The sequence below is a fragment of the Schistocerca serialis genome, unplaced genomic scaffold (assembly GCF_023864345.2).
Source record: "Schistocerca serialis cubense isolate TAMUIC-IGC-003099 unplaced genomic scaffold, iqSchSeri2.2 HiC_scaffold_140, whole genome shotgun sequence".
Classification (NCBI taxonomy): Eukaryota; Metazoa; Arthropoda; class Insecta; order Orthoptera; family Acrididae; genus Schistocerca; species Schistocerca serialis.
Window position 1 is genome coordinate 1 of NW_026047625.1, and position 27,286 is coordinate 27,286.

At 53.4% G+C, this 27,286-nt stretch overlaps 24 non-coding genes across 24 annotated transcripts; all 24 read right to left on the bottom strand.

The window, feature by feature from the left end:
- Nucleotides 1-647: 647 nt before the first annotated feature.
- On the bottom strand, nt 648-768 carry LOC126442669 (5S ribosomal RNA). Its single transcript, XR_007581595.1, has one exon. It is a non-coding gene; the product is annotated as a 5S ribosomal RNA (ribosomal RNA).
- A 1,002-nt stretch (nt 769-1,770) lies between these two features.
- Nucleotides 1,771-1,889, bottom strand: LOC126442640 (5S ribosomal RNA). The gene has a single exon (XR_007581568.1). It is a non-coding gene; the product is annotated as a 5S ribosomal RNA (ribosomal RNA).
- A 1,006-nt stretch (nt 1,890-2,895) lies between these two features.
- LOC126442666 (5S ribosomal RNA) lies at nt 2,896-3,013 on the bottom strand. Its single transcript, XR_007581592.1, has one exon. It is a non-coding gene; the product is annotated as a 5S ribosomal RNA (ribosomal RNA).
- Nucleotides 3,014-4,075: 1,062 nt separating this feature from the next.
- On the bottom strand, nt 4,076-4,193 carry LOC126442667 (5S ribosomal RNA). Its single transcript, XR_007581593.1, has one exon. It is a non-coding gene; the product is annotated as a 5S ribosomal RNA (ribosomal RNA).
- A 1,008-nt stretch (nt 4,194-5,201) lies between these two features.
- Nucleotides 5,202-5,320, bottom strand: LOC126442652 (5S ribosomal RNA). The gene has a single exon (XR_007581579.1). It is a non-coding gene; the product is annotated as a 5S ribosomal RNA (ribosomal RNA).
- Nucleotides 5,321-6,321: 1,001 nt separating this feature from the next.
- On the bottom strand, nt 6,322-6,441 carry LOC126442665 (5S ribosomal RNA). Its single transcript, XR_007581591.1, has one exon. It is a non-coding gene; the product is annotated as a 5S ribosomal RNA (ribosomal RNA).
- A 1,004-nt stretch (nt 6,442-7,445) lies between these two features.
- LOC126442663 (5S ribosomal RNA) lies at nt 7,446-7,565 on the bottom strand. The gene has a single exon (XR_007581589.1). It is a non-coding gene; the product is annotated as a 5S ribosomal RNA (ribosomal RNA).
- Nucleotides 7,566-8,628: 1,063 nt separating this feature from the next.
- Nucleotides 8,629-8,746, bottom strand: LOC126442668 (5S ribosomal RNA). The gene has a single exon (XR_007581594.1). It is a non-coding gene; the product is annotated as a 5S ribosomal RNA (ribosomal RNA).
- A 1,008-nt stretch (nt 8,747-9,754) lies between these two features.
- On the bottom strand, nt 9,755-9,873 carry LOC126442664 (5S ribosomal RNA). Its single transcript, XR_007581590.1, has one exon. It is a non-coding gene; the product is annotated as a 5S ribosomal RNA (ribosomal RNA).
- A 1,008-nt stretch (nt 9,874-10,881) lies between these two features.
- LOC126442670 (5S ribosomal RNA) lies at nt 10,882-11,000 on the bottom strand. The gene has a single exon (XR_007581596.1). It is a non-coding gene; the product is annotated as a 5S ribosomal RNA (ribosomal RNA).
- Nucleotides 11,001-12,197: 1,197 nt separating this feature from the next.
- Nucleotides 12,198-12,316, bottom strand: LOC126442672 (5S ribosomal RNA). Its single transcript, XR_007581597.1, has one exon. It is a non-coding gene; the product is annotated as a 5S ribosomal RNA (ribosomal RNA).
- A 1,006-nt stretch (nt 12,317-13,322) lies between these two features.
- LOC126442641 (5S ribosomal RNA) lies at nt 13,323-13,441 on the bottom strand. The gene has a single exon (XR_007581569.1). It is a non-coding gene; the product is annotated as a 5S ribosomal RNA (ribosomal RNA).
- A 1,007-nt stretch (nt 13,442-14,448) lies between these two features.
- On the bottom strand, nt 14,449-14,567 carry LOC126442642 (5S ribosomal RNA). The gene has a single exon (XR_007581570.1). It is a non-coding gene; the product is annotated as a 5S ribosomal RNA (ribosomal RNA).
- Nucleotides 14,568-15,552: 985 nt separating this feature from the next.
- On the bottom strand, nt 15,553-15,671 carry LOC126442643 (5S ribosomal RNA). The gene has a single exon (XR_007581571.1). It is a non-coding gene; the product is annotated as a 5S ribosomal RNA (ribosomal RNA).
- Nucleotides 15,672-16,679: 1,008 nt separating this feature from the next.
- On the bottom strand, nt 16,680-16,798 carry LOC126442644 (5S ribosomal RNA). The gene has a single exon (XR_007581572.1). It is a non-coding gene; the product is annotated as a 5S ribosomal RNA (ribosomal RNA).
- A 1,137-nt stretch (nt 16,799-17,935) lies between these two features.
- On the bottom strand, nt 17,936-18,054 carry LOC126442645 (5S ribosomal RNA). The gene has a single exon (XR_007581573.1). It is a non-coding gene; the product is annotated as a 5S ribosomal RNA (ribosomal RNA).
- A 1,006-nt stretch (nt 18,055-19,060) lies between these two features.
- LOC126442646 (5S ribosomal RNA) lies at nt 19,061-19,179 on the bottom strand. Its single transcript, XR_007581574.1, has one exon. It is a non-coding gene; the product is annotated as a 5S ribosomal RNA (ribosomal RNA).
- Nucleotides 19,180-20,196: 1,017 nt separating this feature from the next.
- LOC126442647 (5S ribosomal RNA) lies at nt 20,197-20,315 on the bottom strand. Its single transcript, XR_007581575.1, has one exon. It is a non-coding gene; the product is annotated as a 5S ribosomal RNA (ribosomal RNA).
- Nucleotides 20,316-21,300: 985 nt separating this feature from the next.
- Nucleotides 21,301-21,419, bottom strand: LOC126442648 (5S ribosomal RNA). The gene has a single exon (XR_007581576.1). It is a non-coding gene; the product is annotated as a 5S ribosomal RNA (ribosomal RNA).
- Nucleotides 21,420-22,405: 986 nt separating this feature from the next.
- LOC126442650 (5S ribosomal RNA) lies at nt 22,406-22,524 on the bottom strand. The gene has a single exon (XR_007581577.1). It is a non-coding gene; the product is annotated as a 5S ribosomal RNA (ribosomal RNA).
- A 986-nt stretch (nt 22,525-23,510) lies between these two features.
- On the bottom strand, nt 23,511-23,629 carry LOC126442651 (5S ribosomal RNA). Its single transcript, XR_007581578.1, has one exon. It is a non-coding gene; the product is annotated as a 5S ribosomal RNA (ribosomal RNA).
- A 998-nt stretch (nt 23,630-24,627) lies between these two features.
- LOC126442653 (5S ribosomal RNA) lies at nt 24,628-24,746 on the bottom strand. Its single transcript, XR_007581580.1, has one exon. It is a non-coding gene; the product is annotated as a 5S ribosomal RNA (ribosomal RNA).
- Nucleotides 24,747-25,743: 997 nt separating this feature from the next.
- LOC126442654 (5S ribosomal RNA) lies at nt 25,744-25,862 on the bottom strand. The gene has a single exon (XR_007581581.1). It is a non-coding gene; the product is annotated as a 5S ribosomal RNA (ribosomal RNA).
- Nucleotides 25,863-26,846: 984 nt separating this feature from the next.
- On the bottom strand, nt 26,847-26,965 carry LOC126442655 (5S ribosomal RNA). The gene has a single exon (XR_007581582.1). It is a non-coding gene; the product is annotated as a 5S ribosomal RNA (ribosomal RNA).
- Between the last annotated feature and the right edge of the window lie 321 nt (nt 26,966-27,286).

Genomic DNA, 27,286 nt, shown 5'->3' on the forward strand with positions numbered 1-27,286 from the left:
CCGTCCCGACTTGTCCCGACTTTGCTCGACTGCCGCTCGCTGCCGCTCGGGTCGTGGCCCATATGACAGCACAAGCAAGAGAAACATCTGCGAGACGGCCGTGGGCCTAACGGGCGTGTCCGAGACGCCGTTTGCGGGCCAGTAGACCCTGTGCAAAGGTGCGAAAACACGGACACAAGACACAGGAGGGTCGCCAAAGCATCCATCTCTTCTAGCGACGAAAGATACACTTTTGTTTACAAGTTTGCAGTCGTACACTGCTGCAAAACAATAAGCCCTGGACGTATTTCAGAACATATCTGTCGGTTCATACTGTTTTGTCATCTTCAGGCACTTTTAAGAAATCTTCCTTGGCACATTCTTCTTCGAACAGAGGCAATTAATATCGAATCTTATGTTTATTACAGTCGTTTAATATTTCTTTTTTTTTATTTTTTTTTTTTTTTGTGGAGAGTTGCACTGCTACGGAACAGTAGGTGGCCCTGACTTCTTTCACATCACATCTGTCGATTCGTAGTGTTTCGTTATTTTCAAGGCATTCCTAGCACGTTTAAAACGCTTAAGGATGCACGTTTGAACAAAAGAAAAGGCTAGTATGAAAAGAGGGCTGGCAGGGATAGCGGCGTAAAAAGGAGAAAACGAAGGGGAGCCAACAGCACCCGGTGTTCCAGGCGGGTCACCCATCCAAGTACTAACCGGGCCCGATGTTGCTTAACTTCGGTGATCGGACGAGAACCGGTGTATTCAACATGGTATTGGCCCGTTGGCGCCCCTTATACTGTAGCCGCACGACAGAAGACGCCTCTGCCTCTTCTCCCAACACACACAATCGCAGTTTTCGGTGACACATTTGACGCAGAGCACGTCCTTCCGCAACAGCTGGAGCCTCGAAGGCGGCGCGTTGTGCGCGTCCGGCGTCTCAGAGGCGTCTGCCGAAACTGGCGGGCGCGCACGCGCCGCGCCGCCACTTGCGTGAGACAGCCCGTTATCCGCGGGGGGCTGTGCGGGGTGTTAGCAGTGTCCTGCTGGAGAGCGCCCCCGGCAGCTTCCTCACCTGACACACGCCGCGCGGCGCGCTTTCGCATCCACATATTTGCGTGATCCGTGCAGTGCATTCGCACCTGTCCTCTTCCGTCCCGACTTGTCCCGACTTTGCTCGACTGCCGCTCGCTGCCGCTCGGGTCGTGGCCCATATGACAGCACAAGCAAGAGAAACATCTGCGAGACGGCCGTGGGCCTAACGGGCGTGTCCGAGACGCCGTTTGCGGCCAGTAGACCTGTGCAAAGTGTGCGAAAACACGGACACAAGACACAGGAGGGTCGCCAAAGCATCCATCTCTTCTAGCGACGAAAGATACACTTTTGTTTACAAGTTTGCAGTCGTACACTGCTGCAAAACAATAAGCCCTGACGTATTTCAGAACATATCTGTCGGTTCATACTGTTTTGTCATCTTCAGGCACTTTTAAGAAATCTTCCTTGGCACATTCTTCTTCGAACAGAGGCAATTAATATCGAATCTTATGTTTATTACAGTCGTTTAATATTTTTTTTTTTTTATTTTTTTTTTTTGTGGAGAGTTGCACTGCTACGGAACAGTAGGTGGCCTGACTTCTTTCACATCACATCTGTCGATTCGTAGTGTTTCGTTATTTTCAAGGCATTCCTAGCACGTTTAAAACGCTTAAGGATGCACGTTTGAACAAAAGAAAGGTAGTATGAAAAGAGGGCTGGCAGGGATAGCGGCGTAAAAAGGAGAAAACGAAGGGGAGCCAACAGCACCCGGTGTTCCCAGGCGGTCACCCATCCAAGTACTAACCGGGCCCGATGTTGCTTAACTTCGGTGATCGGACGAGAACCGGTGTATTCAACATGGTATGGCCGTTGGCGCCCTTATACTGTAGCCGCACGACAGAAGACGCCTCTGCCTCTTCTCCCAACACACACAATCGCAGTTTTTCGGTGACACATTTGACGCAGAGCACGTCCTTCCGCAACAGCTGGAGCCTCGAAGGCGGCGCGTTGTGCGCGTCCGGCGTCTCAGAGGCGTCTGCCGAACTGGCGGGCGCGCCGCGCCGCGCCGCCACTTGCGTGAGACAGCCGTTATCCGGCGGGGGGCTGTGCGGGGTGTAGCAGTGTCCTGCTGGAGAGCGCCCCCGGCAGCTTCCTCACCTGACACACGCCGCGCGCGGCGCGCTTCGCATCCACATATTTGCGTGATCCGTGCAGTGCATTCGCACCTGTCCTCTTCCGTCCCGACTTGTCCCGACTTTGCTCGACTGCCGCTCGCTGCCGCTCGGGTCGTGGCCCATATGACAGCACAAGCAAGAGAAACATCTGCGAGACGGCCGTGGGCCTAACGGGCGTGTCCGAGACGCCGTTTGCGGCCAGTAGACCTGTGCAAAGGTGCGAAAACACGGACACAAGACACAGGAGGGGTCGCCAAAAGCATCCATCTCTTCTAGCGACGAAAGATACACTTTTGTTTACAAGTTTGCAGTCGTACACTGCTGCTCAAAAACAATAAGCCCTGACGTATTTCAGAACATATCTGTCGGTTCATACTGTTTTAGTCATCTTCAGGCACTTTTAAGAAATCTTCCTTGGCACATTCTTCTTCGAACAGAGGCAATTAATATCGAATCTTATGTTTATTACAGTCGTTTAATATTTTTTTTTTTTTTATTTTTTTTTTTTGTGGAGAGTTGCACTGCTACGGAACAGTAGGTGCCCTGACTTCTTTCACATCACATCTGTCGATTCGTAGTGTTTCGTTATTTTCAAGGCATTCCTAGCACGTTTAAAACGCTTAAGGATGCACGTTTGAACAAAAGAAAGGTAGTATGAAAAGAGGGCTGGCAGGGATAGCGGTCGTAAAAGGAGAAAACGAAGGGGAGCCAACAGCACCCGGTGTTCCAGGCGGTCACCCATCCAAGTACTAACCGGGCCCGATGTTGCTTAACTTCGGTGATCGGACGAGAACCGGTGTATTCAACATGGTATGGCCGTTGGCGCCCTTATACTGTAGCCGCACGACAGAAGACGCCTCTGCCTCTTCTCCCAACACACACAATCGCAGTTTTCGGTGACACATTTGACGCAGAGCACGTCCTTCCGCAACAGCTGGAGCCTCGAAGGCGGCGCGTTGTGCGCGTCCGGCGTCTCAGAGGCGTCTGCCGAACTGGCGGGCGCGCGCCGCGCCGCGCCGCCACTTGCGTGAGACAGCCGTTATCCGGCGGGGGGCTGTGCGGGGTGTAGCAGTGTCCTGCTGGAGAGCGCCCCCGGCAGCTTCCTCACCTGACACACGCCGCGCGCGCGCGCTTTCGCATCCACATATTTGCGTGATCCGTGCAGTGCATTCGCACCCTGTCCTCTTCCGTCCCGACTTGTCCCGACTTTGTCCCGACTTGTCCCGACTTGTCCCGACTTGTCCCGACTTGTCCCGACTTTCCTTGCTCGACTGCCGCTCGCTGCCGCTCGGGTCGTGGCCCATATGACAGCACAAGCAAGAGAAACATCTGCGAGACGGCCGTGGGCCCTAACGGGCGTGTCCGAGACGCCGTTTGCGGCCAGTAGACCTGTGCAAAGGTGCGAAAACACGGACACAAGACACAGGAGGGTCGCCAAAGCATCCATCTCTTCTAGCGACGAAAGATACACTTTCTGTTTACAAGTTTGCAGTCGTACACTGCTGCAAAACAATAAGCCCTGACGTATTTCAGAACCATATCTGTCGGTTCATACTGTTTTGTCATCTTCAGGCACTTTTAAGAAATCTTCCTTGGCACATTCTTCTTCGAACAGAGGCAATTAATATCGAATCTTATGTTTATTACAGTCGTTTAATATTTTTTTTTTTTTATTTTTTTTTTTTGTGGAGAGTTGCACTGCTACGGAACAGTAGGTGGCCCTGACTTCTTTCACATCACATCTGTCGATTCGTAGTGTTTCGTTATTTTCAAAGGCATTCCTAGCACGTTTTAAAACGCTTAAGGATGCACGTTTGAACAAAAGAAAGGTAGTATGAAAAGAGGGCTGGCAGGGATAGCGGCGTAAAAAGGAGAAAACGAAGGGGAGCCAACAGCACCCGGTGTTCCAGGCGGTCACCCATCCAAGTACTAACCGGGCCCGATGTTGCTTAACTTCGGTGATCGGACGAGAACCGGTGTATTCAACATGGTATGGCCGTTGGCGCCCTTATACTGTAGCCGCACGACAGAAGACGCCTCTGCCTCTTCTCCCAACACACACAATCGCAGTTTTCGGTGACACATTTGACGCAGAGCACGTCCTTCCGCAACAGCTGGAGCCTCGAAGGCGGCGCGTTGTGCGCGTCCGGCGTCTCAGAGGCGTCTGCCGAACTGGCGGGCGCGCCGCGCCGCGCCGCCACTTGCGTGAGACAGCCGTTATCCGGCGGGGGGCTGTGCGGGGTGTAGCAGTGTCCTGCTGGAGAGCGCCCCCGGCAGCTTCCTCACCTGACACACGCCGCGCGGCGCGCTTCGCATCCACATATTTGCGTGATCCGTGCAGTGCATTCGCACCTGTCCTCTTCCGTCCCGACTTGTCCCGACTTGTCCCGACTTTGCTCGACTGCCGCTCGCTGCCGCTCGGGTCGTGGCCCATATGACAGCACAAGCAAGAGAAACATCTGCGAGACGGCCGTGGGCCTAACGGGCGTGTCCGAGACGCCGTTTGCGGCAGTAGACCTGTGCAAAGGTGCGAAAACACGGACACAAGACACAGGAGGGTCGCCAAAGCATCCATCTCTTCTAGCGACGAAAGATACACTTTTGTTTACAAGTTTGCAGTCGTACACTGCTGCAAAACAATAAGCCCTGACGTATTTCAGAACATATCTGTCGGTTCATACTGTTTTGTCATCTTCAGGCACTTTTAAGAAATCTTCCTTGGCACATTCTTCTTCGAACAGAGGCAATTAATATCGAATCTTATGTTTATTACAGTCGTTTAATATTTTTTTTTTTTTATTTTTTTTTTTTTGTGGAGAGTTGCACTGCTACGGAACAGTAGGTGGCCCTGACTTCTTTCACATCACATCTGTCGATTCGTAGTGTTTCGTTATTTTCAAGGCATTCCTAGCACGTTTAAAACGCTTAAGGATGCACGTTTGAACAAAAGAAAGGTAGTATGAAAAGAGGGCTGGCAGGGATAGCGGCGTAAAAAGGAGAAAACGAAGGGGGAGCCAACAGCACCCGGTGTTCCCAGGCGGTCACCCATCCAAGTACTAACCGGGCCCGATGTTGCTTAACTTCGGTGATCGGACGAGAACCGGTGTATTCAACATGGTATGGCCGTTGGCGCCCTTATACTGTAGCCGCACGACAGAAGACGCCTCTGCCTCTTCTCCCAACACACACAATCGCAGTTTTCGGTGACACATTTGACGCAGAGCACGTCCTTCCGCAACAGCTGGAGCCTCGAAGGCGGCGCGTTGTGCGCGTCCGGCGTCTCAGAGGCGTCTGCCGAACTGGCGGGCGCGCCGCGCCGCGCCGCCACTTGCGTGAGACAGCCGTTATCCGGCGGGGGGCTGTGCGGGGTGTAGCAGTGTCCTGCTGGAGAGCGCCCCCGGCAGCTTCCTCACCTGACACACGCCGCGCGGCGCGCTTCGCATCCACATATTTGCGTGATCCGTGCAGTGCATTCGCACCTGTCCTCTTCCGTCCCGACTTGTCCCGACTTTGCTCGACTGCCGCTCGCTGCCGCTCGGGTCGTGGCCCATATGACAGCACAAGCAAGAGAAACATCTGCGAGACGGCCGTGGGCCTAACGGGCAGTGTCCGAGACGCCGTTTGCGGCCAGTAGACCTGTGCAAAGGTGCGAAAACACGGACACAAGACACAGGAGGGTCGCCAAAGCATCCATCTCTTCTAGCGACGAAAGATACACTTTTGTTACAAGTTTGCAGTCGTACACTGCTGCAAAACAATAAGCCCTGACGTATTTCAGAACATATCTGTCGGTTCATACTGTTTTGTCATCTTCAGGCACTTTTAAGAAATCTTCCTTGGCACATTCTTCTTCGAACAGAGGCAATTAATATCGAATCTTATGTTTATTACAGTCGTTTAATATTTTTTTTTTTTTATTTTTTTTTTTTGTGGAGAGTTTGCACTGCTACGGAACAGTAGGTGGCCCTGACTTCTTTCACATCACATCTGTCGATTCGTAGTGTTTCGTTATTTTCAAGGCATTCCTAGCACGTTTAAAACGCTTAAGGATGCACGTTTGAACAAAAAGAAAGGTAGTATGAAAAGAGGGCTGGCAGGGATAGCGGCGTAAAAAGGAGAGAAACGAGAGGGGAGCCAACAGCACCCGGTGTTCCCAGGCGGTCACCCATCCAAGTACTAACCGGGCCCGATGTTGCTTAACTTCGGTGATCGGACGAGAACCGGTGTATTCAACATGGGTATGGCCGTTGGCGCCCTTATACTGTAGCCGCACGACAGAAGACGCCTCTGCCTCTTCTCCCAACACACACAATCGCAGTTTTCGGTGACACATTTGACGCAGAGCACGTCCTTCCGCAACAGCTGGAGCCTCGAAGGCGGCGCGTTTGTGCGCGTCCGGCGTCTCAGAGGCGTCTGCCGAACTGGCGGGCGCGCCGCGCCGCGCCGCCACTTGCGTGAGACAGCCGTTATCCGGCGGGGGGCTGTGCGGGGTGTAGCAGTGTCCTGCTGGAGAGAGCGCCCCCGGCAGCTTCCTCACCTGACACACGCCGCGCGGCGCGCTTCGCATCCACATATTTGCGTGATCCGTGCAGTGCATTCGCACCTGTCCCTCTTCCGTCCCGACTTGTCCCGACTTTGCTCGACTGCCGCTCGCTGCCGCTCGGGTCGTGGCCCATATGACAGCACAAGCAAGAGAAACATCTGCGAGACGGCCGTGGGCCTAACGGGCGTGTCCGAGACGCCGTTTGCGGCCAGTAGACCTGTGCAAAGGTGCGAAAGAACACGGACACAAGACACAGGAGGGTCGCCAAAGCATCCATCTCTTCTAGCGACGAAAGATACACTTTTGTTTACAAGTTTGCAGTCGTACACTGCTGCAAAACAATAAGCCCTGACGTATTTCAGAACATATCTGTCGGTTCATACTGTTTTGTCATCTTCAGGCACTTTTAAGAAATCTTCCTTGGCACTTTCTTCTTCGAACAGAGGCAATTAATATCGAATCTTATGTTTATTACAGTCGTTTAATATTTTTTTTTTTTTATTTTTTTTTTTTGTGGAGAGTTGCACTGCTACGGAACAGTAGGTGGCCCTGACTTCTTTCACATCACATCTGTCGATTCGGTAGTGTTTCGTTATTTTCAAGGCATTCCTAGCACGTTTAAAACGCTTAAGGATGCACGTTTGAACAAAAGAAAGGTAGTATGAAAAGAGGGCTGGCAGGGATAGCGGCGTAAAAAGGAGAAAACGAAGGGGAGCCAACAGCACCCGGTGTTCCCAGGCGGTCACCCATCCAAGTACTAACCGGGCCCGATGTTGCTTAACTTCGGTGATCGGACGAGAACCGGGTGTATTCAACATGGTATGGCCGTTGGCGCCCTTATACTGTAGCCGCACGACAGAAGACGCCTCTGCCTCTTCTCCCAACACACACAATCGCAGTTTTCGGTGACACATTTGACGCAGAGCACGTCCTTCCGCAACAGCTGGAGCCTCGGAAGGCGGCGCGTTGTGCGCGTCCGGCGTCTCAGAGGCGTCTGCCGAACTGGCGGGCGCGCCGCGCCGCGCCGCCACTTGCGTGAGACAGCCGTTATCCGGCGGGGGGCTGTGCGGGGTGTAGCAGTGTCCTGCTGGAGAGCGCCCCCGGCAGCTTCCTCACCTGACACACGCCGCGCGGCGCGCTTCGCATCCACATATTTTGCGTGATCCGTGCAGTGCATTCGCACCTGTCCTCTTCCGTCCCGACTTGTCCCGACTTGTCCCGACTTGTCCCGACTTGTCCCGACTTGTCCCGACTTGTCCCGACTTGTCCCGACTTTGCTCGACTGCCGCTCGCTGCCGCTCGGGTCGTGGCCCATATGACAGCACAAGCAAGAGAGAAACATCTGCGAGACGGCCGTGGGCCTAACGGGCGTGTCCGAGACGCCGTTTGCGGCCAGTAGACCTGTGCAAAGGTGCGAAAACACGGACACAAGACACAGGAGGGTCGCCAAAGCATCCATCTCTTCTAGCGACGAAAGATACACTTTTGTTTACAAGTTTGCAGTCGTACACTGCTGCAAAACAATAAGCCCTGACGTATTCAGAACATATCTGTCGGTTCATACTGTTTTGTCATCTTCAGGCACTTTTAAGAAATCTTCCTTGGCACATTCTTCTTCGAACAGAGGCAATTAATATCGAATCTTATGTTTATTACAGTCGTTTAATATTTTTTTTTTTTTATTTTTTTTTTTTTGTGGAGAGTTGCACTGCTACGGAACAGTAGGTGGCCCTGACTTCTTTCACATCACATCTGTCGATTCGTAGTGTTTCGTTATTTTCAAGGCATTCCTAGCACGTTTAAAACGCTTAAGGATGCACGTTTGAACAAAAGAAAGGTATGTATGAAAAGAGGGCTGGCAGGGATAGCGGCGTAAAAGGAGAGAAACGAAGGGGAGCCCAACAGCACCCGGTGTTCCAGGCGGTCACCCATCCAAGTACTAACCGGGCCCGATGTTGCTTAACTTCGGTGATCGGACGAGAACCGGTGTATTCAACATGGTATGGCCGTTGGCGCCCTTATAACTGTAGCCGCACGACAGAAGACGCCTCTGCCTCTTCTCCAACACACACAATCGCAGTTTTCGGTGACACATTTGACGCAGAGCACGTCCTTCCGCAACAGCTGGAGCCTCGAAGGCGGCGCGTTGTGCGCGTCCGGCGTCTCAGAGGCGTCTGCCGAACTGGCGGTGCGCGCCGCGCCGCGCCGCCACTTGCGTGAGACAGCCGTTATCCGGCGGGGGGCTGTGCGGGGTGTAGCAGTGTCCTGCTGGAGAGCGCCCCCGGCAGCTTCCTCACCTGACACACGCCGCGCGGCGCGCTTCGCATCCACATATTTGCGTGATCCGTGCAGTGCATTCGCACCTGTCCTCTTCCGTCCCGACTTGTCCCGACTTGTCCCGACTTTGCTCGACTGCCGCTCGCTGCCGCTCGGGTCGTGGCCCATATGACAGCACAAGCAAGAGAAACATCTGCGAGACGGCCGTGGGCCTAACGGGCGTGTCCGAGACGCCGTTTGCGGCCAGTAGACCTGTGCAAAGGTGCGAAAACACGGACACAAGACACAGGAGGGTCGCCAAAGCATCCATCTCTTCTAGCGACGAAAGATACACTTTTGTTTACAAGTTTGCAGTCGTACACTGCTGCAAAACAATAAGCCCTGACGTATTTCAGAACATATCTGTCGGTTCATACTGTTTTGTCATCTTCAGGCACTTTTAAGAAATCTTCCTTGGCACATTCTTCTTCGAACAGAGGCAATTAATATCGAATCTTATGTTTATTACAGTCGTTTAATATTTTTTTTTTTTTATTTTTTTTTTTTGTGGAGAGTTGCACTGCTACGGAACAGTAGGTGGCCCTGACTTCTTTCACATCACATCTGTCGATTCGTAGTGTTTCGTTATTTTCAAGGCATTCCTAGCACGTTTAAAACGCTTAAGGATGCACGTTTGAACAAAAGAAAGGTAGTATGAAAAGAGGGCTGGCAGGGATAGCGGCGTAAAAAGGAGAAAACGAAGGGGAGCCAACAGCACCCGGTGTTCCCAGGCGGTCACCCATCCAAGTACTAACCGGGCCCGATGTTGCTTAACTTCGGTGATCGGACGAGAACCGGTGTATTCAACATGGTATGGCCGTTGGCGCCCTTATACTGTAGCCGCACGACAGAAGACGCCTCTGCCTCTTCTCCCAACACACACAATCGCAGTTTTCGGTGACACATTTGACGCAGAGCACGTCCTTCCGCAACAGCTGGAGCCTCGAAGGCGGCGCGTTGTGCGCGTCCGGCGTCTCAGAGGCGTCTGCCGAACTGGCGGGCGCGCCGCGCCGCGCCGCCACTTGCGTGAGACAGCCGTTATCCGGCGGGGGGCTGTGCGGGGTGTAGCAGTGTCCTGCTGGAGAGCGCCCCCGGCAGCTTCCTCACCTGACACACGCCGCGCGGCGCGCTTCGCATCCACATATTTGCGTGATCCGTGCAGTGCATTCGCACCTGTCCTCTTCCGTCCCGACTTGTCCCGACTTGTCCCGACTTTGCTCGACTGCCGCTCGCTGCCGCTCGGGTCGTGGCCCATATGACAGCACAAGCAAGAGAAACATCTGCGAGACGGCCGTGGGCCTAACGGGCGTGTCCGAGACGCCGTTTGCGGCCAGTAGACCTGTGCAAAGGTGCGAAAACACGGACACAAGACACAGGAGGGTCGCCAAAGCATCCATCTCTTCTAGCGACGAAAGATACACTTTTGTTTACAAGTTTGCAGTCGTACACTGCTGCAAAACAATAAGCCCTGACGTATTTCAGAACATATCTGTCGGTTCATACTGTTTTGTCATCTTCAGGCACTTTTAAGAAATCTTCCTTGGCACATTCTTCTTCGAACAGAGGCAATTAATATCGAATCTTATGTTTATTACAGTCGTTTAATATTTTTTTTTTTTTATTTTTTTTTTTTTGTGGAGAGTTGCACTGCTACGGAACAGTAGGTGGCCCTGACTTCTTTCACATCACATCTGTCGATTCGTAGTGTTTCGTTATTTTCAAGGCATTCCTAGCACGTTTAAAACGCTTAAGGATGCACGTTTGAACAAAAGAAAGGTAGTATGAAAAGAGGGCTGGCAGGGATAGCGGCGTAAAAAGGAGAAAACGAAGGGGAGCCAACAGCACCCGGTGTTCCCAGGCGGTCACCCATCCAAGTACTAACCGGGCCCGATGTTGCTTAACTTCGGTGATCGGACGAGAACCGGTGTATTCAACATGGTATGGCCGTTGGCGCCCTTATACTGTAGCCGCACGACAGAAGACGCCTCTGCCTCTTCTCCCAACACACACAATCGCAGTTTTCGGTGACACATTTGACGCAGAGCACGTCCTTCCGCAACAGCTGGAGCCTCGAAGGCGGCGCGTTGTGCGCGTCCGGCGTCTCAGAGGCGTCTGCCGAACTGGCGGGCGCGCCGCGCCGCGCCGCCACTTGCGTGAGACAGCCGTTATCCGGCGGGGGGCTGTGCGGGGTGTAGCAGTGTCCTGCTGGAGAGCGCCCCCGGCAGCTTCCTCACCTGACACACGCCGCGCGGCGCGCTTCGCATCCACATATTTGCGTGATCCGTGCAGTGCATTCGCACCTGTCCTCTTCCGTCCCGACTTGTCCCGACTTGTCCCGACTTGTCCCGACTTGTCCCGACTTGTCCCGACTTGTCCCGACTTGTCCCGACTTGTCCCGACTTGTCCCGACTTGTCCCGACTTGTCCCGACTTGTCCCGACTTGTCCCGACTTGTCCCGACTTGTCCCGACTTGTCCCGACTTGTCCCGACTTGTCCCGACTTGTCCCGACTTGTCCCGACTTGTCCCGACTTTGCTCGACTGCCGCTCGCTGCCGCTCGGGTCGTGGCCCATATGACAGCACAAGCAAGAGAAACATCTGCGAGACGGCCGTGGGCCTAACGGGCGTGTCCGAGACGCCGTTTGCGGCCAGTAGACCTGTGCAAAGGTGCGAAAACACGGACACAAGACACAGGAGGGTCGCCAAAGCATCCATCTCTTCTAGCGACGAAAGATACACTTTTGTTTACAAGTTTGCAGTCGTACACTGCTGCAAAACAATAAGCCCTGACGTATTTCAGAACATATCTGTCGGTTCATACTGTTTTGTCATCTTCAGGCACTTTTAAGAAATCTTCCTTGGCACATTCTTCTTCGAACAGAGGCAATTAATATCGAATCTTATGTTTATTACAGTCGTTTAATATTTTTTTTTTTTTATTTTTTTTTTTTGTGGAGAGTTGCACTGCTACGGAACAGTAGGTGGCCCTGACTTCTTTCACATCACATCTGTCGATTCGTAGTGTTTCGTTATTTTCAAGGCATTCCTAGCACGTTTAAAACGCTTAAGGATGCACGTTTGAACAAAAGAAAGGTAGTATGAAAAGAGGGCTGGCAGGGATAGCGGCGTAAAAAGGAGAAAACGAAGGGGAGCCAACAGCACCCGGTGTTCCCAGGCGGTCACCCATCCAAGTACTAACCGGGCCCGATGTTGCTTAACTTCGGTGATCGGACGAGAACCGGTGTATTCAACATGGTATGGCCGTTGGCGCCCTTATACTGTAGCCGCACGACAGAAGACGCCTCTGCCTCTTCTCCCAACACACACAATCGCAGTTTTCGGTGACACATTTGACGCAGAGCACGTCCTTCCGCAACAGCTGGAGCCTCGAAGGCGGCGCGTTGTGCGCGTCCGGCGTCTCAGAGGCGTCTGCCGAACTGGCGGGCGCGCCGCGCCGCGCCGCCACTTGCGTGAGACAGCCGTTATCCGGCGGGGGGCTGTGCGGGGTGTAGCAGTGTCCTGCTGGAGAGCGCCCCCGGCAGCTTCCTCACCTGACACACGCCGCGCGGCGCGCTTCGCATCCACATATTTGCGTGATCCGTGCAGTGCATTCGCACCTGTCCTCTTCCGTCCCGACTTGTCCCGACTTGTCCCGACTTTGCTCGACTGCCGCTCGCTGCCGCTCGGGTCGTGGCCCATATGACAGCACAAGCAAGAGAAACATCTGCGAGACGGCCGTGGGCCTAACGGGCGTGTCCGAGACGCCGTTTGCGGCCAGTAGACCTGTGCAAAGGTGCGAAAACACGGACACAAGACACAGGAGGGTCGCCAAAGCATCCATCTCTTCTAGCGACGAAAGATACACTTTTGTTTACAAGTTTGCAGTCGTACACTGCTGCAAAACAATAAGCCCTGACGTATTTCAGAACATATCTGTCGGTTCATACTGTTTTGTCATCTTCAGGCACTTTTAAGAAATCTTCCTTGGCACATTCTTCTTCGAACAGAGGCAATTAATATCGAATCTTATGTTTATTACAGTCGTTTAATATTTTTTTTTTTTTATTTTTTTTTTTGTGGAGAGTTGCACTGCTACGGAACAGTAGGTGGCCCTGACTTCTTTCACATCACATCTGTCGATTCGTAGTGTTTCGTTATTTTCAAGGCATTCCTAGCACGTTTAAAACGCTTAAGGATGCACGTTTGAACAAAAGAAAGGTAGTATGAAAAGAGGGCTGGCAGGGATAGCGGCGTAAAAAGGAGAAAACGAAGGGGAGCCAACAGCACCCGGTGTTCCCAGGCGGTCACCCATCCAAGTACTAACCGGGCCCGATGTTGCTTAACTTCGGTGATCGGACGAGAACCGGTGTATTCAACATGGTATGGCCGTTGGCGCCCTTATACTGTAGCCGCACGACAGAAGACGCCTCTGCCTCTTCTCCCAACACACACAATCGCAGTTTTCGGTGACACATTTGACGCAGAGCACGTCCTTCCGCAACAGCTGGAGCCTCGAAGGCGGCGCGTTGTGCGCGTCCGGCGTCTCAGAGGCGTCTGCCGAACTGGCGGGCGCGCCGCGCCGCGCCGCCACTTGCGTGAGACAGCCGTTATCCGGCGGGGGGCTGTGCGGGGTGTAGCAGTGTCCTGCTGGAGAGCGCCCCCGGCAGCTTCCTCACCTGACACACGCCGCGCGGCGCGCTTCGCATCCACATATTTGCGTGATCCGTGCAGTGCATTCGCACCTGTCCTCTTCCGTCCCGACTTGTCCCGACTTGTCCCGACTTTGCTCGACTGCCGCTCGCTGCCGCTCGGGTCGTGGCCCATATGACAGCACAAGCAAGAGAAACATCTGCGAGACGGCCGTGGGCCTAACGGGCGTGTCCGAGACGCCGTTTGCGGCCAGTAGACCTGTGCAAAGGTGCGAAAACACGGACACAAGACACAGGAGGGTCGCCAAAGCATCCATCTCTTCTAGCGACGAAAGATACACTTTTGTTTACAAGTTTGCAGTCGTACACTGCTGCAAAACAATAAGCCCTGACGTATTTCAGAACATATCTGTCGGTTCATACTGTTTTGTCATCTTCAGGCACTTTTAAGAAATCTTCCTTGGCACATTCTTCTTCGAACAGAGGCAATTAATATCGAATCTTATGTTTATTACAGTCGTTTAATATTTTTTTTTTTTTATTTTTTTTTTTTGTGGAGAGTTGCACTGCTACGGAACAGTAGGTGGCCCTGACTTCTTTCACATCACATCTGTCGATTCGTAGTGTTTCGTTATTTTCAAGGCATTCCTAGCACGTTTAAAACGCTTAAGGATGCACGTTTGAACAAAAGAAAGGTAGTATGAAAAGAGGGCTGGCAGGGATAGCGGCGTAAAAAGGAGAAAACGAAGGGGAGCCAACAGCACCCGGTGTTCCCAGGCGGTCACCCATCCAAGTACTAACCGGGCCCGATGTTGCTTAACTTCGGTGATCGGACGAGAACCGGTGTATTCAACATGGTATGGCCGTTGGCGCCCTTATACTGTAGCCGCACGACAGAAGACGCCTCTGCCTCTTCTCCCAACACACACAATCGCAGTTTTCGGTGACACATTTGACGCAGAGCACGTCCTTCCGCAACAGCTGGAGCCTCGAAGGCGGCGCGTTGTGCGCGTCCGGCGTCTCAGAGGCGTCTGCCGAACTGGCGGGCGCGCCGCGCCGCGCCGCCACTTGCGTGAGACAGCCGTTATCCGGCGGGGGGCTGTGCGGGGTGTAGCAGTGTCCTGCTGGAGAGCGCCCCCGGCAGCTTCCTCACCTGACACACGCCGCGCGGCGCGCTTCGCATCCACATATTTGCGTGATCCGTGCAGTGCATTCGCACCTGTCCTCTTCCGTCCCGACTTGTCCCGACTTTGCTCGACTGCCGCTCGCTGCCGCTCGGGTCGTGGCCCATATGACAGCACAAGCAAGAGAAACATCTGCGAGACGGCCGTGGGCCTAACGGGCGTGTCCGAGACGCCGTTTGCGGCCAGTAGACGTGTGCAAAGGTGCGAAAACACGGACACAAGACACAGGAGGGTCGCCAAAGCGTCTATCTCTTCTAGCGGCGAAAGATACATTTTTGTTTACAAGTTTGGAGTCGTACACTGCTGCAAAACAACAAGCCCTGACGTATTTCAGAACATATCTGTCGGTTCATACTGTTTTGTTACCTTCAGGCGCTTTTAAGAAATCGTCCTTGGCGCATTCTTCTTCGAACTGAGGCCATTAATATCGTATCTTATGTTTATTTTCATTTTTTTTTTTTTTTTTTTTTTCGGTGGAGTTTTGCACTGCTACGAAACAGTAGGTGGCCCTGACTTCTTTCACATCACATCTGTCGATTCGTAGTGTTTCGTTATTTTCAAGGCATTCCTAGCACGTTTAAAACGCTTAAGGATGCACGTTTGAACAAAAGAAAGGTAGTATGAAAAGAGGGCTGGCAGGGATAGCGGCGTAAAAAGGAGAAAACGAAGGGGAGCCAACAGCACCCGGTGTTCCCAGGCGGTCACCCATCCAAGTACTAACCGGGCCCGATGTTGCTTAACTTCGGTGATCGGACGAGAACCGGTGTATTCAACATGGTATGGCCGTTGGCGCCCTTATACTGTAGCCGCACGACAGAAGACGCCTCTGCCTCTTCTCCCAACACACACAATCGCAGTTTTCGGTGACACATTTGACGCAGAGCACGTCCTTCCGCAACAGCTGGAGCCTCGAAGGCGGCGCGTTGTGCGCGTCCGGCGTCTCAGAGGCGTCTGCCGAACTGGCGGGCGCGCCGCGCCGCGCCGCCACTTGCGTGAGACAGCCGTTATCCGGCGGGGGGCTGTGCGGGGTGTAGCAGTGTCCTGCTGGAGAGCGCCCCCGGCAGCTTCCTCACCTGACACACGCCGCGCGGCGCGCTTCGCATCCACATATTTGCGTGATCCGTGCAGTGCATTCGCACCTGTCCTCTTCCGTCCCGACTTGTCCCGACTTGTCCCGACTTTGCTCGACTGCCGCTCGCTGCCGCTCGGGTCGTGGCCCATATGACAGCACAAGCAAGAGAAACATCTGCGAGACGGCCGTGGGCCTAACGGGCGTGTCCGAGACGCCGTTTGCGGCCAGTAGACCTGTGCAAAGGTGCGAAAACACGGACACAAGACACAGGAGGGTCGCCAAAGCATCCATCTCTTCTAGCGACGAAAGATACACTTTTGTTTACAAGTTTGCAGTCGTACACTGCTGCAAAACAATAAGCCCTGACGTATTTCAGAACATATCTGTCGGTTCATACTGTTTTGTCATCTTCAGGCACTTTTAAGAAATCTTCCTTGGCACATTCTTCTTCGAACAGAGGCAATTAATATCGAATCTTATGTTTATTACAGTCGTTTAATATTTTTTTTTTTTTATTTTTTTTTTTTTGTGGAGAGTTGCACTGCTACGGAACAGTAGGTGGCCCTGACTTCTTTCACATCACATCTGTCGATTCGTAGTGTTTCGTTATTTTCAAGGCATTCCTAGCACGTTTAAAACGCTTAAGGATGCACGTTTGAACAAAAGAAAGGTAGTATGAAAAGAGGGCTGGCAGGGATAGCGGCGTAAAAAGGAGAAAACGAAGGGGAGCCAACAGCACCCGGTGTTCCCAGGCGGTCACCCATCCAAGTACTAACCGGGCCCGATGTTGCTTAACTTCGGTGATCGGACGAGAACCGGTGTATTCAACATGGTATGGCCGTTGGCGCCCTTATACTGTAGCCGCACGACAGAAGACGCCTCTGCCTCTTCTCCCAACACACACAATCGCAGTTTTCGGTGACACATTTGACGCAGAGCACGTCCTTCCGCAACAGCTGGAGCCTCGAAGGCGGCGCGTTGTGCGCGTCCGGCGTCTCAGAGGCGTCTGCCGAACTGGCGGGCGCGCCGCGCCGCGCCGCCACTTGCGTGAGACAGCCGTTATCCGGCGGGGGGCTGTGCGGGGTGTAGCAGTGTCCTGCTGGAGAGCGCCCCCGGCAGCTTCCTCACCTGACACACGCCGCGCGGCGCGCTTCGCATCCACATATTTGCGTGATCCGTGCAGTGCATTCGCACCTGTCCTCTTCCGTCCCGACTTGTCCCGACTTGTCCCGACTTGTCCCGACTTGTCCCGACTTGTCCCGACTTGTCCCGACTTGTCCCGACTTGTCCCGACTTGTCCCGACTTGTCCCGACTTGTCCCGACTTGTCCCGACTTGTCCCGACTTGTCCCGACTTGTCCCGACTTTGCTCGACTGCCGCTCGCTGCCGCTCGGGTCGTGGCCCATATGACAGCACAAGCAAGAGAAACATCTGCGAGACGGCCGTGGGCCTAACGGGCGTGTCCGAGACGCCGTTTGCGGCCAGTAGACCTGTGCAAAGGTGCGAAAACACGGACACAAGACACAGGAGGGTCGCCAAAGCATCCATCTCTTCTAGCGACGAAAGATACACTTTTGTTTACAAGTTTGCAGTCGTACACTGCTGCAAAACAATAAGCCCTGACGTATTTCAGAACATATCTGTCGGTTCATACTGTTTTGTCATCTTCAGGCACTTTTAAGAAATCTTCCTTGGCACATTCTTCTTCGAACAGAGGCAATTAATATCGAATCTTATGTTTATTACAGTCGTTTAATATTTTTTTTTTTTTATTTTTTTTTTTTGTGGAGAGTTGCACTGCTACGGAACAGTAGGTGGCCCTGACTTCTTTCACATCACATCTGTCGATTCGTAGTGTTTCGTTATTTTCAAGGCATTCCTAGCACGTTTAAAACGCTTAAGGATGCACGTTTGAACAAAAGAAAGGTAGTATGAAAAGAGGGCTGGCAGGGATAGCGGCGTAAAAAGGAGAAAACGAAGGGGAGCCAACAGCACCCGGTGTTCCCAGGCGGTCACCCATCCAAGTACTAACCGGGCCCGATGTTGCTTAACTTCGGTGATCGGACGAGAACCGGTGTATTCAACATGGTATGGCCGTTGGCGCCCTTATACTGTAGCCGCACGACAGAAGACGCCTCTGCCTCTTCTCCCAACACACACAATCGCAGTTTTCGGTGACACATTTGACGCAGAGCACGTCCTTCCGCAACAGCTGGAGCCTCGAAGGCGGCGCGTTGTGCGCGTCCGGCGTCTCAGAGGCGTCTGCCGAACTGGCGGGCGCGCCGCGCCGCGCCGCCACTTGCGTGAGACAGCCGTTATCCGGCGGGGGGCTGTGCGGGGTGTAGCAGTGTCCTGCTGGAGAGCGCCCCCGGCAGCTTCCTCACCTGACACACGCCGCGCGGCGCGCTTCGCATCCACATATTTGCGTGATCCGTGCAGTGCATTCGCACCTGTCCTCTTCCGTCCCGACTTGTCCCGACTTGTCCCGACTTTGCTCGACTGCCGCTCGCTGCCGCTCGGGTCGTGGCCCATATGACAGCACAAGCAAGAGAAACATCTGCGAGACGGCCGTGGGCCTAACGGGCGTGTCCGAGACGCCGTTTGCGGCCAGTAGACCTGTGCAAAGGTGCGAAAACACGGACACAAGACACAGGAGGGTCGCCAAAGCATCCATCTCTTCTAGCGACGAAAGATACACTTTTGTTTACAAGTTTGCAGTCGTACACTGCTGCAAAACAATAAGCCCTGACGTATTTCAGAACATATCTGTCGGTTCATACTGTTTTGTCATCTTCAGGCACTTTTAAGAAATCTTCCTTGGCACATTCTTCTTCGAACAGAGGCAATTAATATCGAATCTTATGTTTATTACAGTCGTTTAATATTTTTTTTTTTTTATTTTTTTTTTTGTGGAGAGTTGCACTGCTACGGAACAGTAGGTGGCCCTGACTTCTTTCACATCACATCTGTCGATTCGTAGTGTTTCGTTATTTTCAAGGCATTCCTAGCACGTTTAAAACGCTTAAGGATGCACGTTTGAACAAAAGAAAGGTAGTATGAAAAGAGGGCTGGCAGGGATAGCGGCGTAAAAAGGAGAAAACGAAGGGGAGCCAACAGCACCCGGTGTTCCCAGGCGGTCACCCATCCAAGTACTAACCGGGCCCGATGTTGCTTAACTTCGGTGATCGGACGAGAACCGGTGTATTCAACATGGTATGGCCGTTGGCGCCCTTATACTGTAGCCGCACGACAGAAGACGCCTCTGCCTCTTCTCCCAACACACACAATCGCAGTTTTCGGTGACACATTTGACGCAGAGCACGTCCTTCCGCAACAGCTGGAGCCTCGAAGGCGGCGCGTTGTGCGCGTCCGGCGTCTCAGAGGCGTCTGCCGAACTGGCGGGCGCGCCGCGCCGCGCCGCCACTTGCGTGAGACAGCCGTTATCCGGCGGGGGGCTGTGCGGGGTGTAGCAGTGTCCTGCTGGAGAGCGCCCCCGGCAGCTTCCTCACCTGACACACGCCGCGCGGCGCGCTTCGCATCCACATATTTGCGTGATCCGTGCAGTGCATTCGCACCTGTCCTCTTCCGTCCCGACTTGTCCCGACTTGTCCCGACTTGTCCCGACTTTGCTCGACTGCCGCTCGCTGCCGCTCGGGTCGTGGCCCATATGACAGCACAAGCAAGAGAAACATCTGCGAGACGGCCGTGGGCCTAACGGGCGTGTCCGAGACGCCGTTTGCGGCCAGTAGACCTGTGCAAAGGTGCGAAAACACGGACACAAGACACAGGAGGGTCGCCAAAGCATCCATCTCTTCTAGCGACGAAAGATACACTTTTGTTTACAAGTTTGCAGTCGTACACTGCTGCAAAACAATAAGCCCTGACGTATTTCAGAACATATCTGTCGGTTCATACTGTTTTGTCATCTTCAGGCACTTTTAAGAAATCTTCCTTGGCACATTCTTCTTCGAACAGAGGCAATTAATATCGAATCTTATGTTTATTACAGTCGTTTAATATTTTTTTTTTTTTATTTTTTTTTTTTGTGGAGAGTTGCACTGCTACGGAACAGTAGGTGGCCCTGACTTCTTTCACATCACATCTGTCGATTCGTAGTGTTTCGTTATTTTCAAGGCATTCCTAGCACGTTTAAAACGCTTAAGGATGCACGTTTGAACAAAAGAAAGGTAGTATGAAAAGAGGGCTGGCAGGGATAGCGGCGTAAAAAGGAGAAAACGAAGGGGAGCCAACAGCACCCGGTGTTCCCAGGCGGTCACCCATCCAAGTACTAACCGGGCCCGATGTTGCTTAACTTCGGTGATCGGACGAGAACCGGTGTATTCAACATGGTATGGCCGTTGGCGCCCTTATACTGTAGCCGCACGACAGAAGACGCCTCTGCCTCTTCTCCCAACACACACAATCGCAGTTTTCGGTGACACATTTGACGCAGAGCACGTCCTTCCGCAACAGCTGGAGCCTCGAAGGCGGCGCGTTGTGCGCGTCCGGCGTCTCAGAGGCGTCTGCCGAACTGGCGGGCGCGCCGCGCCGCGCCGCCACTTGCGTGAGACAGCCGTTATCCGGCGGGGGGCTGTGCGGGGTGTAGCAGTGTCCTGCTGGAGAGCGCCCCCGGCAGCTTCCTCACCTGACACACGCCGCGCGGCGCGCTTCGCATCCACATATTTGCGTGATCCGTGCAGTGCATTCGCACCTGTCCTCTTCCGTCCCGACTTGTCCCGACTTTGCTCGACTGCCGCTCGCTGCCGCTCGGGTCGTGGCCCATATGACAGCACAAGCAAGAGAAACATCTGCGAGACGGCCGTGGGCCTAACGGGCGTGTCCGAGACGCCGTTTGCGGCCAGTAGACGTGTGCAAAGGTGCGAAAACACGGACACAAGACACAGGAGGGTCGCCAAAGCGTCTATCTCTTCTAGCGGCGAAAGATACATTTTTGTTTACAAGTTTGGAGTCGTACACTGCTGCAAAACAACAAGCCCTGACGTATTTCAGAACATATCTGTCGGTTCATACTGTTTTGTTACCTTCAGGCGCTTTTAAGAAATCGTCCTTGGCGCATTCTTCTTCGAACTGAGGCCATTAATATCGTATCTTATGTTTATTTTCATTTTTTTTTTTTTTTTTTTTTTCGGTGGAGTTTTGCACTGCTACGAAACAGTAGGTGGCCCTGACTTCTTTCACATCACATCTGTCGATTCGTAGTGTTTCGTTATTTTCAAGGCATTCCTAGCACGTTTAAAACGCTTAAGGATGCACGTTTGAACAAAAGAAAGGTAGTATGAAAAGAGGGCTGGCAGGGATAGCGGCGTAAAAAGGAGAAAACGAAGGGGAGCCAACAGCACCCGGTGTTCCCAGGCGGTCACCCATCCAAGTACTAACCGGGCCCGATGTTGCTTAACTTCGGTGATCGGACGAGAACCGGTGTATTCAACATGGTATGGCCGTTGGCGCCCTTATACTGTAGCCGCACGACAGAAGACGCCTCTGCCTCTTCTCCCAACACACACAATCGCAGTTTTCGGTGACACATTTGACGCAGAGCACGTCCTTCCGCAACAGCTGGAGCCTCGAAGGCGGCGCGTTGTGCGCGTCCGGCGTCTCAGAGGCGTCTGCCGAACTGGCGGGCGCGCCGCGCCGCGCCGCCACTTGCGTGAGACAGCCGTTATCCGGCGGGGGGCTGTGCGGGGTGTAGCAGTGTCCTGCTGGAGAGCGCCCCCGGCAGCTTCCTCACCTGACACACGCCGCGCGGCGCGCTTCGCATCCACATATTTGCGTGATCCGTGCAGTGCATTCGCACCTGTCCTCTTCCGTCCCGACTTGTCCCGACTTTGCTCGACTGCCGCTCGCTGCCGCTCGGGTCGTGGCCCATATGACAGCACAAGCAAGAGAAACATCTGCGAGACGGCCGTGGGCCTAACGGGCGTGTCCGAGACGCCGTTTGCGGCCAGTAGACGTGTGCAAAGGTGCGAAAACACGGACACAAGACACAGGAGGGTCGCCAAAGCGTCTATCTCTTCTAGCGGCGAAAGATACATTTTTGTTTACAAGTTTGGAGTCGTACACTGCTGCAAAACAACAAGCCCTGACGTATTTCAGAACATATCTGTCGGTTCATACTGTTTTGTTACCTTCAGGCGCTTTTAAGAAATCGTCCTTGGCGCATTCTTCTTCGAACTGAGGCCATTAATATCGTATCTTATGTTTATTTTCATTTTTTTTTTTTTTTTTTTTTTTCGGTGGAGTTTTGCACTGCTACGAAACAGTAGGTGGCCCTGACTTCTTTCACATCACATCTGTCGATTCGTAGTGTTTCGTTATTTTCAAGGCATTCCTAGCACGTTTAAAACGCTTAAGGATGCACGTTTGAACAAAAGAAAGGTAGTATGAAAAGAGGGCTGGCAGGGATAGCGGCGTAAAAAGGAGAAAACGAAGGGGAGCCAACAGCACCCGGTGTTCCCAGGCGGTCACCCATCCAAGTACTAACCGGGCCCGATGTTGCTTAACTTCGGTGATCGGACGAGAACCGGTGTATTCAACATGGTATGGCCGTTGGCGCCCTTATACTGTAGCCGCACGACAGAAGACGCCTCTGCCTCTTCTCCCAACACACACAATCGCAGTTTTCGGTGACACATTTGACGCAGAGCACGTCCTTCCGCAACAGCTGGAGCCTCGAAGGCGGCGCGTTGTGCGCGTCCGGCGTCTCAGAGGCGTCTGCCGAACTGGCGGGCGCGCCGCGCCGCGCCGCCACTTGCGTGAGACAGCCGTTATCCGGCGGGGGGCTGTGCGGGGTGTAGCAGTGTCCTGCTGGAGAGCGCCCCCGGCAGCTTCCTCACCTGACACACGCCGCGCGGCGCGCTTCGCATCCACATATTTGCGTGATCCGTGCAGTGCATTCGCACCTGTCCTCTTCCGTCCCGACTTGTCCCGACTTTGCTCGACTGCCGCTCGCTGCCGCTCGGGTCGTGGCCCATATGACAGCACAAGCAAGAGAAACATCTGCGAGACGGCCGTGGGCCTAACGGGCGTGTCCGAGACGCCGTTTGCGGCCAGTAGACCTGTGCAAAGGTGCGAAAACACGGACACAAGACACAGGAGGGTCGCCAAAGCATCCATCTCTTCTAGCGACGAAAGATACACTTTTGTTTACAAGTTTGCAGTCGTACACTGCTGCAAAACAATAAGCCCTGACGTATTTCAGAACATATCTGTCGGTTCATACTGTTTTGTTACCTTCAGGCGCTTTTAAGAAATCGTCCTTGGCGCATTCTTCTTCGAACTGAGGCCATTAATATCGTATCTTATGTTTATTTTCATTTTTTTTTTTTTTTTTTTTTTTCGGTGGAGTTTTGCACTGCTACGAAACAGTAGGTGGCCCTGACTTCTTTCACATCACATCTGTCGATTCGTAGTGTTTCGTTATTTTCAAGGCATTCCTAGCACGTTTAAAACGCTTAAGGATGCACGTTTGAACAAAAGAAAGGTAGTATGAAAAGAGGGCTGGCAGGGATAGCGGCGTAAAAAGGAGAAAACGAAGGGGAGCCAACAGCACCCGGTGTTCCCAGGCGGTCACCCATCCAAGTACTAACCGGGCCCGATGTTGCTTAACTTCGGTGATCGGACGAGAACCGGTGTATTCAACATGGTATGGCCGTTGGCGCCCTTATACTGTAGCCGCACGACAGAAGACGCCTCTGCCTCTTCTCCCAACACACACAATCGCAGTTTTCGGTGACACATTTGACGCAGAGCACGTCCTTCCGCAACAGCTGGAGCCTCGAAGGCGGCGCGTTGTGCGCGTCCGGCGTCTCAGAGGCGTCTGCCGAACTGGCGGGCGCGCCGCGCCGCGCCGCCACTTGCGTGAGACAGCCGTTATCCGGCGGGGGGCTGTGCGGGGTGTAGCAGTGTCCTGCTGGAGAGCGCCCCCGGCAGCTTCCTCACCTGACACACGCCGCGCGGCGCGCTTCGCATCCACATATTTGCGTGATCCGTGCAGTGCATTCGCACCTGTCCTCTTCCGTCCCGACTTGTCCCGACTTTGCTCGACTGCCGCTCGCTGCCGCTCGGGTCGTGGCCCATATGACAGCACAAGCAAGAGAAACATCTGCGAGACGGCCGTGGGCCTAACGGGCGTGTCCGAGACGCCGTTTGCGGCCAGTAGACCTGTGCAAAGGTGCGAAAACACGGACACAAGACACAGGAGGGTCGCCAAAGCATCCATCTCTTCTAGCGACGAAAGATACACTTTTGTTTACAAGTTTGCAGTCGTACACTGCTGCAAAACAATAAGCCCTGACGTATTTCAGAACATATCTGTCGGTTCATACTGTTTTGTCATCTTCAGGCACTTTTAAGAAATCTTCCTTGGCACATTCTTCTTCGAACAGAGGCAATTAATATCGAATCTTATGTTTATTACAGTCGTTTAATATTTTTTTTTTTTTATTTTTTTTTTTTTGTGGAGAGTTGCACTGCTACGGAACAGTAGGTGGCCCTGACTTCTTTCACATCACATCTGTCGATTCGTAGTGTTTCGTTATTTTCAAGGCATTCCTAGCACGTTTAAAACGCTTAAGGATGCACGTTTGAACAAAAGAAAGGTAGTATGAAAAGAGGGCTGGCAGGGATAGCGGCGTAAAAAGGAGAAAACGAAGGGGAGCCAACAGCACCCGGTGTTCCCAGGCGGTCACCCATCCAAGTACTAACCGGGCCCGATGTTGCTTAACTTCGGTGATCGGACGAGAACCGGTGTATTCAACATGGTATGGCCGTTGGCGCCCTTATACTGTAGCCGCACGACAGAAGACGCCTCTGCCTCTTCTCCCAACACACACAATCGCAGTTTTCGGTGACACATTTGACGCAGAGCACGTCCTTCCGCAACAGCTGGAGCCTCGAAGGCGGCGCGTTGTGCGCGTCCGGCGTCTCAGAGGCGTCTGCCGAACTGGCGGGCGCGCCGCGCCGCGCCGCCACTTGCGTGAGACAGCCGTTATCCGGCGGGGGGCTGTGCGGGGTGTAGCAGTGTCCTGCTGGAGAGCGCCCCCGGCAGCTTCCTCACCTGACACACGCCGCGCGGCGCGCTTCGCATCCACATATTTGCGTGATCCGTGCAGTGCATTCGCACCTGTCCTCTTCCGTCCCGACTTGTCCCGACTTTGCTCGACTGCCGCTCGCTGCCGCTCGGGTCGTGGCCCATATGACAGCACAAGCAAGAGAAACATCTGCGAGACGGCCGTGGGCCTAACGGGCGTGTCCGAGACGCCGTTTGCGGCCAGTAGACCTGTGCAAAGGTGCGAAAACACGGACACAAGACACAGGAGGGTCGCCAAAGCATCCATCTCTTCTAGCGACGAAAGATACACTTTTGTTTACAAGTTTGCAGTCGTACACTGCTGCAAAACAATAAGCCCTGACGTATTTCAGAACATATCTGTCGGTTCATACTGTTTTGTCATCTTCAGGCACTTTTAAGAAATCTTCCTTGGCACATTCTTCTTCGAACAGAGGCAATTAATATCGAATCTTATGTTTATTACAGTCGTTTAATATTTTTTTTTTTTTATTTTTTTTTTTTGTGGAGAGTTGCACTGCTACGGAACAGTAGGTGGCCCTGACTTCTTTCACATCACATCTGTCGATTCGTAGTGTTTCGTTATTTTCAAGGCATTCCTAGCACGTTTAAAACGCTTAAGGATGCACGTTTGAACAAAAGAAAGGTAGTATGAAAAGAGGGCTGGCAGGGATAGCGGCGTAAAAAGGAGAAAACGAAGGGGAGCCAACAGCACCCGGTGTTCCCAGGCGGTCACCCATCCAAGTACTAACCGGGCCCGATGTTGCTTAACTTCGGTGATCGGACGAGAACCGGTGTATTCAACATGGTATGGCCGTTGGCGCCCTTATACTGTAGCCGCACGACAGAAGACGCCTCTGCCTCTTCTCCCAACACACACAATCGCAGTTTTCGGTGACACATTTGACGCAGAGCACGTCCTTCCGCAACAGCTGGAGCCTCGAAGGCGGCGCGTTGTGCGCGTCCGGCGTCTCAGAGGCGTCTGCCGAACTGGCGGGCGCGCCGCGCCGCGCCGCCACTTGCGTGAGACAGCCGTTATCCGGCGGGGGGCTGTGCGGGGTGTAGCAGTGTCCTGCTGGAGAGCGCCCCCGGCAGCTTCCTCACCTGACACACGCCGCGCGGCGCGCTTCGCATCCACATATTTGCGTGATCCGTGCAGTGCATTCGCACCTGTCCTCTTCCGTCCCGACTTGTCCCGACTTTGCTCGACTGCCGCTCGCTGCCGCTCGGGTCGTGGCCCATATGACAGCACAAGCAAGAGAAACATCTGCGAGACGGCCGTGGGCCTAACGGGCGTGTCCGAGACGCCGTTTGCGGCCAGTAGACGTGTGCAAAGGTGCGAAAACACGGACACAAGACACAGGAGGGTCGCCAAAGCGTCTATCTCTTCTAGCGGCGAAAGATACATTTTTGTTTACAAGTTTGGAGTCGTACACTGCTGCAAAACAACAAGCCCTGACGTATTTCAGAACATATCTGTCGGTTCATACTGTTTTGTTACCTTCAGGCGCTTTTAAGAAATCGTCCTTGGCGCATTCTTCTTCGAACTGAGGCCATTAATATCGTATCTTATGTTTATTTTCATTTTTTTTTTTTTTTTTTTTTCGGTGGAGTTTTGCACTGCTACGAAACAGTAGGTGGCCCTGACTTCTTTCACATCACATCTGTCGATTCGTAGTGTTTCGTTATTTTCAAGGCATTCCTAGCACGTTTAAAACGCTTAAGGATGCACGTTTGAACAAAAGAAAGGTAGTATGAAAAGAGGGCTGGCAGGGATAGCGGCGTAAAAAGGAGAAAACGAAGGGGAGCCAACAGCACCCGGTGTTCCCAGGCGGTCACCCATCCAAGTACTAACCGGGCCCGATGTTGCTTAACTTCGGTGATCGGACGAGAACCGGTGTATTCAACATGGTATGGCCGTTGGCGCCCTTATACTGTAGCCGCACGACAGAAGACGCCTCTGCCTCTTCTCCCAACACACACAATCGCAGTTTTCGGTGACACATTTGACGCAGAGCACGTCCTTCCGCAACAGCTGGAGCCTCGAAGGCGGCGCGTTGTGCGCGTCCGGCGTCTCAGAGGCGTCTGCCGAACTGGCGGGCGCGCCGCGCCGCGCCGCCACTTGCGTGAGACAGCCGTTATCCGGCGGGGGGCTGTGCGGGGTGTAGCAGTGTCCTGCTGGAGAGCGCCCCCGGCAGCTTCCTCACCTGACACACGCCGCGCGGCGCGCTTCGCATCCACATATT